The sequence below is a fragment of the Hordeum vulgare genome, chromosome 7H, assembly GCF_904849725.1.
Source record: "Hordeum vulgare subsp. vulgare chromosome 7H, MorexV3_pseudomolecules_assembly, whole genome shotgun sequence".
Classification (NCBI taxonomy): Eukaryota; Viridiplantae; Streptophyta; class Magnoliopsida; order Poales; family Poaceae; genus Hordeum; species Hordeum vulgare.
The window spans coordinates 204326790-204336187 of record NC_058524.1 but is presented as its reverse complement, the minus strand read 5'-3'; the positions used below and the strand labels follow the sequence as shown (position 1 = coordinate 204336187).

At 44.6% G+C, this 9398-nt stretch overlaps 1 long non-coding RNA gene across 1 annotated transcript; it reads left to right on the top strand.

Moving 5' to 3' along the window:
- Positions 1-3793: 3793 nt before the first annotated feature.
- Positions 3794-5154, top strand: LOC123411445. Its single transcript, XR_006613267.1, has 2 exons — positions 3794-4434; positions 4626-5154. It is a non-coding gene; the product is annotated as an uncharacterized LOC123411445 (long non-coding RNA).
- Positions 5155-9398: the final 4244 nt, after the last annotated feature.

The window sequence follows — 9398 nt, the reverse complement described above, 5'->3', positions numbered from 1 at the left end:
CCTAGCATGGACAAGAAGGATATCCTTTGGAGCGGGATCAACCATGGAGAAGAAGGTGCACGCGCGGGAAAGAACAATGGAGCTTCCAATGGTGATTCTCACACTTTGAAGCCACCATAAGGAGAGCATGAAGGCTTGGACAAAATATTCAAGACGCCATGTTATAAATTTCGCCCATAGGCTATTATAGGTGACGTGCCACTGATACGTCCCAAACGTATCTATAATTTCTGCTTGCTCCATGATCTTTTGGGTGAGATTGTTATATGTTTCTCTACACTTTTATATCTTTTTACACATATTTGGACTAACCTACTAACTCAGTGCACCCAGTGCCAATTTCTGTCTGTTGACGTCTTTTTTGCAGGGGCTTTTACCCAATTTTCCGGATCCCCAAAAAATCCTGAGAAAAAATATATAAAAATCAGCGTAAGTGTCGTGGTTTTGTCAAGGCATATGTCCTCGTGAAAGGACTTAGGTGTAAGGCCATCGCAACCATGTGGCGGCTTGAGAGGGGTTGGTCGGAATCGAGAGACGCGAGTTTACTCAGGTTGAGCCCCTCCGATGGAGGTAAAAGCCTACGTCCTGCTTATGTTTCATTGATGAAGATGATGATCTCGATTACAAGAGTGCAAACTCGCCACCTCTAATCTCGTGGGTGTCTAATCTGTCAATCTCATGATTTGTCTTGTCTACACCTAAGTTGTGAATCTGTCTAACTTGGGGAGCCTTATCCCTCCTTATATAAGTGGAAGGGGTAGGTTTACATGTAGAGTCCTACTAGGAGTAGGAATAGGACTAGTCTCTCTTGAATCCTATTCCAGGTCTTGTTTCCTTCTTGTTGGAGTCTTTCCTCTTCTTGGGCCTTCTCTTGTGAGTCGGCCCTCATGTCCTCTCTATGAGCCGCCTTATGCCAGGGTGTACGCCGGGCCTTGGGCCTTCTCATTTGTCTAAGTCGTTTGCGGGGTCAAATATGAGTCACCCGTCAGGTCACTGCCAAGTCGCCGGTGAGTCACCAAGTCCTTGGCGGGTCATACTTCAAGCCGGGTTACACTGCGGGGTATATCCCCGACATTAGCCCCCAGGTTAGCTTGAATTTATTCATGGTAAGCTCCTGAAATAAGAATAATAAATATGTTAAGGGACCGGCTTGCTCCTCTGGCCGTCTTGATTTACTGAAGTGGCTCCTTGAAACTTTGGGTTTGCTCTTTGAACTGTCTTCGATCATTTTGTAGGTACGTGTCGTCCACAATAAAATACATATGCCATTGAATCGGCCTTCAATGCTTTGGCTTGATGTAAATTTGGGGAATAAGAAATTGACACAATGTTGAACCGACTTCTCTTTGCTTCGGCGGGTTTATGATTGATAACGACGGGTTATGATTGTTGGTAACACTCCGTCAAACAACTGAACTGCAATTGACTTGATCAAATTATTGGGGATAAAGAAATCCAAAGTCTTTCAATGCTTCAACTAGATAAAAATATGTTGAGCCGCTCTTGCTCATAATTAACATCTTGAAAGTGCTCTCCAATTTTTTGATATATCCATATTACCTGTACAGCCCCCAAGGGTCGGGTCATTATGCAATAATGAGCAGGGACTTTGTAGATCTTATGATGTAACCTTGAGCAGCAATGTGTATCCCCCAAGGGCCGGGTCATTATAAAAATGATGTGCCGGTCCTTCCTTGAATCCATACTTGAATAAAAAGCAACCTGTAGCCCCTAGGGCTCGCTTATCTCCTTGAAATAGTCGGGTCTGTTGATGATGTGATGATTTGAAAAAGCAATTTGCATTAGCCCCCAAGTGTCATGGTGCATGCTTGCAGCGACATGGGACTTTCATACTTTGATGTAATCTTGATTTGAATAATGTAGCCCCCAAGTGTCGGGTTGTGTGCCTGCAGTGACTTGGGACTATTCCTTCCATTGTAGAATCATATCCACTCTCATAATGCCTTTGTGATGAAAGAAATCCTTGGTCGTGGTTGCAATGTAACCCGATAAATATATGGTTGAGAAATCCATAAGTGTTGTAGTTTACTACAGAGCACAAGTTGAAGAAATCCAAGACCGGTCAATTAGATGACCCGACATTATATGTGTTAGGGCGGCTCTTCGACAATAGTAAATTCTTCCGAGCTGGCTTAAAAACCCCAATAATTTAACACTGGTTATGATAAACCATGATGAAAATCCAACCAAATTGTCTATTCAAAGATTTATTTGCACCTGCAAGAATTTATGCTTTGACCCGGTTTGAAGACCGGCATGATATGTATGTATGATGCACGATGCAATGCAATATGATGCATGTATATGATAGAATAATGCTGACAACACCATAGTATGGCATCAAGTTATTTTAAATAAGCCGACTCAGTGAGTCATGGCGGCCAGCCTAGTGCGTCACGGCGGGTAGGACGCGCTCTCAAGGCTCTAGTGGTACCCAAAAAGGTTAAGACGACTCTGTGAGTCATGACAGCCGGCTCAGTGAGTCACGACAGGTAGGACAAGCTTGCAAGGCTCTAGTGCTACCCTAAAGAGGCTTTTGCAACAACCTTAGTTGTTTAGACCGGCTGATCAGGCGCGAGTCAAGCTTCAGTGAAGCAGGTTCAGTGAACCCATGGTTTGTCTATTTTCCATATGTCGGCTCTCGCAAGCACCCTTCATGTTTTAACCAAGGCGAGTTCAGGGTCCAAACTGGATTAACTCGCCAAGAGTACATGTGAACATAGGGCGAGTCACCAAACACACAGTCGAGTATAACCATTGTAATGCGTTAATTTTTCGCTAGCCAAGAGGGTATTCAGGCTGAACTCAGTGAGTAGAAGCCTCCAAGTGACCTATGTTTAGGGAAAAGTCGGACATAGGATTGCAGAAGCTTATGCTCTTACTGTAAAACGACTTGGGAACTAGTAGCCCCAAGTAAGCCGACTTAATTCTCAAAATCATATAAGGCGCCCATGTTTGAACCGTACAACGTGGCAACTTTGGTCCTCTTTGGCTTACCAGTATCGAGTTTTGAAATAAGTGCAGCATGGCGACTTATGCTCTTTGATACTGATAGCGTCCATGCTTGGGCGGCTTATGAAACAATAAAGACTCATGCTTTCAAGAAGTTGAAACGGCACAGACCCCGAATTTCGTGGGCGCCGGTTTTATTGCTGTAGCGACCCGGGGTTCTTGAATTATTCATCCCAGTTGAGTTTGCCGAGCCATGTCCATGTAGCCCCCGAGTCTTAAGTCGACTCAAAGAGGCAACTTGAGAATCTTCATACTTGATTGGGACATAAGCCGACATAAGGTTGATGGTGAATAATGGACTTTTGGCCCATGCTTAATTCCCAGGTAGTCCAGTTCTCGTTGTTCCTTCAGGGCCACTTTCCTTTTCTTTTGCTACTTGCTTTGAATTGTCCTCTTGATGATGGCCGGCTCAAATTGTAGCTTCACCAGGGATGTTTCCATCATGACAAACTCTCATGTTTCTTTTGATATGTTGAAGTAGATAGTATTGACCAATGTGTCTATCCATTGAGCAACCCGGTGCGAGTAAGAGCTGATCCGTGTGTTGATGATGTTGTGTAAGATATGAATGTCATTTTTTCCTTTGCTCCAATATTGTTGGAGGAGACGGGCCGCGGAGGCGGCTTGTATGCATCCGTTGGGCGACTCGTATAGACGAGCACTGCATCAATATGTTGATGTAGAACGGGCCATGAGGACGGCAGCTTGCGCGTGTCTGTTGGGCGGCTCGTACATGCGAGCGCTGCATCGATATGTTGATGTCATCCGCACCGTAAGGGCGGAGTCTTGCACGTGTTTGTTGGGCGGCTCATACCGGCGAGCACTACACTGGTATGTTAATGTAGACTGAACTGCAGAGGCGACGTCTTGCGCGTGTATTCGCCGATCAACATCGTGCGGACATATATTTTCAAGGCCCTCGATGTGTCTGCCGTAAACCATATTGTACGATGACAGGATGCATGTACATCCATTGGGCGGCATCTCACACACGAACACAAATCCTTGTTTGTATTTGATGGTATAAATCCGTCGATCAAAATTGGGCGCCAATAGCTCGACTAATTTTTGAAGGCGACAGAATGAACATATATCTCTTGACCTCAATAGATCTGCAAACACAAAAATAATACAAACTAGTAGGAAAATTATTAATAGAATTAATTACAGATCAAATAAAAATAGAATACATATCACCTGATACAGTCTTGGTAGACGTAGCAATTGAGGAGAGAATAGAATCTGAACCACTAGTAAAATTCTCTCACGTGAAGTAACGTATTATCTTTGGAGTGGTATGTCCAAACTTCACGCAGACTGTTCAGACATCATCAGTGAATAGAATTGCTCTCGCATATTCGATACAATCTCCTCTCTGAGTTTGGCTCTACTGACCAAAGTGTAAGCCAACTTATTTCCCCCATGGGATGTGCTTGACAGTAGCAATAATGAATCCCATCAGAGCATTCTTGATTTCACCAACAATTGAGAAATATTTGGATCGGTTTTGGCTTCCGTTCTCCAGCTCGTTCTTTTCCACCTCTGATTTCTCTTTCTCCTCTTTCTCTATCTTACCATGAAAACATGACTAGGCCGATCGGACGGGGCGAAGCACCAAGTGGAACTAGGCGGATCTGGTCAGGGAACAACGGCGAGCGGGGTCGAGGCAGGTGCGTAGGCACGGTGGCGAGGTCGCGCTGGCGCGGAGCAGCGACGTGCCGGGTCAAGTCATGGAGCTGCCGCTTGCATGTCGGGGCAGCTTTGAGCGAGGTCGCGGCTGTGGAGCCAGGCGCGGCGGGGCAAGGCAGCGCGGTGCAGGAGCTGCGGTCGGAAGTATGGAGTAGCGAGGCCTTAGCGGCTGGCCACCTTGGCGAGTGATGTATTAGACTAGTCGCCGGAGTTGCTTGTCCAGGCACCGCAAAAAAATGATCCACTATCTGCTTTTTCATGGGATGCTTTGGCGTGTGTAGTACTAGTTGCCTCGCATTGATGTGAATTGTTGATTGATTCTTTACCCGGGTCGATCCCCTGGCCGCCTCTTACAAAGTGCTCCAATTTCGGTTCAGTCTATGTTTTACCTCAGATCTGAACACGACCATGTATACGAGCATTGTTGCAGTATAACGGAGGCTGGATCGATCCTGGCGCTAGGCGTCGCGTATATCACCGTCAATTTTTTCTCTGAGGTTGATCTTGAGAGCGATGATGATCATGCATGGACTGCTTCATGTGTCACCATCGTCGAAATTATTCTTTTACTCTGATCTGATTTATGCTGCCGCTCAAACTTTCAATCTAAATTGATGACCCGAGAGTCGATATAGATCCTTCTGTGCTGGCTCTTGCGGATCCGGCGGGTCATAAGCTTGTCGATCCTTAGGAGAAATCCCTTCGAGAACACAATTTCAGCGTGCGCTAGCCCCACGGTGGGTGCCAAATGTCGTGGTTTTGTCACGGCATATGTACTCGTGCAAGGACTTTGGTGTGAGGTCATCGCAACCATGTGGCGGCTTGAGAGGGGTTGGTCGGAATCGAGAGACGCGAGTTTACTCAGGTTCGGCCCCTCCGATGGAGGTAAAAGCCTACGTCCTGCTTGTGTTTCATTGATGAAGATGATGATCTCGATTACGAGAGTGCATACTTGCCAGCTCTAATCTCGTGGGTGTCTAATCTGTCTATCTCATGATTTGTCTTGTCTAGACCTAAGTTGTGAATCTGTCTAACTTGGGACGCCTTACCCCTCCTTATATAAGTGGAAGGGGTAGGTTTACATGTAGAGTCCTACTAGGAGTAGGAATATGACTAGTCTATCTTGAATCCTAATCCGGGTCTTGTTTCCTTCTTGTGGGAATCTTTCCTCTTCTTGGGCCTTCTCTTGTGAGCCGGCCCTCCTGCCTCTCTATGAGCCGCCTTATGTCAGGATGTACGTCGGGCCTTGGGCCTTTGTCATTTGTCTGAGTCACTTGCGGGGTCAAATATGAGTCACCCGCGAGGTCACTACTGAGTCGTTGATGAGTCGCCAAGTCCTTGGCGGGTCATACTTCAAGCCGGGTTACACCGTGGGGTATATCCCCGACAGTAACGGAAGCTTCCAGATCACCGGAGATGGGCCAAAGGGGGGCCAGGGGCTGCCCAGGTGACCTCCCCGCGCGGCCTGGCCCCTGGTCGCGCCCACAGGCCGCCTGGGTCGGCCCCACCTCTTCTGACGCCCTCCTTTGGCCTATATTTACTCCTCCGAGAGGAAACCCTTCCATCATATCCAGAATCGCAAATTTCTCCATCGTTCCGCCGCCGCAGTGCTTCCGAGATCGGGAGCGTGAGGAGACCTCTTCCCGACAACCTGTCGGAGTGAGGATTGACCTCCGGGAGCTTCTCCACCGCCATGGACGCTTCCCGAACGTGCTGTGAGTAGTCCTCCTTGGACCATGAGTCCATGACCAGTAGCTATGTGATGTCTTCTCTCCAATCTTGTGCTTCAATGATTAACCCTTGTGAGATGCCCTACATGATCAAGGCATCTATGTAATTTTCATGCTATTGCTATGCTCGATTTGTTTGGATCCGATGGATTATAAGATCATGTTCAGATTGTTATGAGTTATATATTTGATTATCCTTTTATATTATCTTCTTTAGTGATTCATGCATGTTCTCCGTTGCTTTGTATTGCTTTGGCCGAGTAGTAGATTGTAACTCCAAGAGGGAGCGTTATGCATAATTGTGGGTTCATGCCCCTTGATGTCTAGCTTGAGTGACAGAAACATGAGACTAGGGGATGCGCTGTTGCCACCAGGGAGAAAACAACGGTGCTTGTGACCACGGTTGCAAGGATTGTTTACCTTACGCTTAGTTCGTTAATGGAGTTGTCCGTTGCTTTGAGTTTACACTTTGGGTGGGGCTCGCAACTTAATACAAGCGAGATGTTCTCGATAGATATCTCAAGGTGGATGATTAGTAAGTAGATGCTGATGAATAAACGGTCTACTTGTCTTGGCGTACTGCCCATTACTATTGAGCCTCTAACTTTCAAGTAGCATAACTAGCATTGCGGTGTCTTCATAATTCTATCAATTGCCCAGCTGTAATTTGTTTACCCAAGCTTAGTTGTTTATTGTCTTTCGGGAGAGAGACATCACTAGTGAACATCTTGTGACTCCGGTCCATATCACCACCATTGCTTACACCTCCATCATTTAGTTTTCCGTTGCAATCACTATCGCTATTCTCGCTTGTGTTTTGATCCTTTGCAAACTACAAGGCCAGAGAGATTGACAACCTTTGTGTACTCATTGGGAGCAAAGTTATTTGTGTGTGTGTAGGTCCACGTCTTCTGCTAGCGCCAGGGTAGTGGACACCTACTTGTTGATCCTCGGAGTCCTCCATGTTCGATAAACCTTATAGTCTCCGTGTAAGGGAAACCATCTGTTGACTACATCTCCACCTTCCACTTGGGGTAACCAACGAGGGGTGGGAAGTATATTCATCAACTCGTCATCAAGCAAGTTTCTGGCGCCGTTGCCTGGGACTCCAGTCTTCAAGATAGGGGAGTTGCATGCTATCTTTTACTTTTGCTTTTTAGTCTTGTTAGTTTGCTTTCTAGTTTTTTCTTTAGAGTCTTATACCAAAAACTACAAAAAAATTAGTTACTTTGCTTTGTTTAGTCGGTATGCCTAAGTCCTTTGCCTTTGGTTTTGCACCCGAAGGAGAGATTCTCACCTTCAAACAAAGGGTTGGAGAAAGTTTGAAAGATGCTTGGTATAGAATTAAAAATTCTCAAGATTGAGCCACCAAGAAGCAATCCACCACTACTTTGCTTAGAATTTTTTATGTTTATATTACTTCTTGGCATAGGTTTGTTCTAGACACAACAATAGGAGGTAATTTCTTGGAAGATCCCGTTTGGGAGGCTCTTAACGTTATGGAAAATCTGGTCGGAATCCCACCTATTGTTGACATAAAGGATGACATCACTTTAGCTCCCATTATGAGTAAACTTGAGAAGATAGATCTAGAGATGCCAAGCATGAGTAAAATAAATGAAGTAGATCGTAGGATTCAAGGGAACTTAAATAGACTTGATAGCTCCATGCACAAAATTTAAATTTTTTTGGAGACCCTTAAATCCCATGATATGGATCCTTCTAGGATTGATAAGATCGAGGATATTATTGAAACTTTAGGAACTACTCTATCCTCCAGCAAGACTAAAAAGGTAGAAACCCCCGCAAGTAAGGGACCTAAGTTCGTTCACGTACCCAAGGTTCCTCAACCCAAAACGAATATACCTATTGCTAGGGGTGTTGAAACCGTGAAGACCTTGGAAGAGATACCTCTTTTAAATAGAATTAGAAATGAAATTCCAATTGGTCTTACTACCTTTTCTTTTGTTCCTAGAAGTGCTGCCACTAAGCCTCTCTTTGAGAGTCCTCTTAAGATTAGTTGTACTATTGAAGAGCTTTTTGATGATCTTTGTGATGGTCCAATTGATACAACCTGATGTTTTTGCATCATGCCTAGCTTAAAGGCATAAAAGAAAGCGCTTGTTGGGAGGCAACCCAATTTGTTTTTACTTTCAGTTTTAGTGGTCTTGATGCTTGTTACTAGTGTAGCAACATCATTGTATCTTTATTTTCTAGCTTTGTGCCAAGTTTTAGCCTCCGATTGCAAGAAAGTTCAAAAGTTGTGACATGCTGTCGAGAAACAGATTCTGTCTGCTTGACGGAAACATTCGCAAAAAATCACCAGATCATCTTTTTGATCTGAATGTTTTTGACAGCATGCTCTATATAATTGTCTTTCTCTCATCTATTGTGAGTTTTTTTATTTGAGTTGCGGAAGTGCCTCGAAATAATTATTGACTACCTGTTGTTCTGTTTTTCACAAATTCTGCCACGTTTTGCGTTTCATCATTTTGAAAATCTTAAGCTTGCTTTTCCTTTGAAAAAACCTTTTGGCAATCATGAGAAACAATAGCTTTTCATGAAAATATTTATTTCCATTAGGTAATGAATTATTTTATCATGGGTACTAACCACTCTAATCAGCTTATGATGAGTTTCGTATGAAGGGAGTTGTCAAGTATGTGATGGAAGATGATGAGAGAAGATCCAGAAGTGTCAAGCGCTCAAGCTTGGGGATGCCCCATGCACCCCAAAGAAATATTCAAGGAGACTCAAGCGTCTAAGCTTGGGGATGCCCCCGTGCATCCCCTTCTCTATCAAGAATCATCAGTTCGTCCATCTCCATGCTATATTTTTATCACTTCATAAGTTATGTGCTATGCTTGGAGCGTCCCGCCCTTTACTTTTTAGTTTGTTTTAGTTTTGCTTGCTATTCATAACAAGTCGGAACCTACAATACCTTGT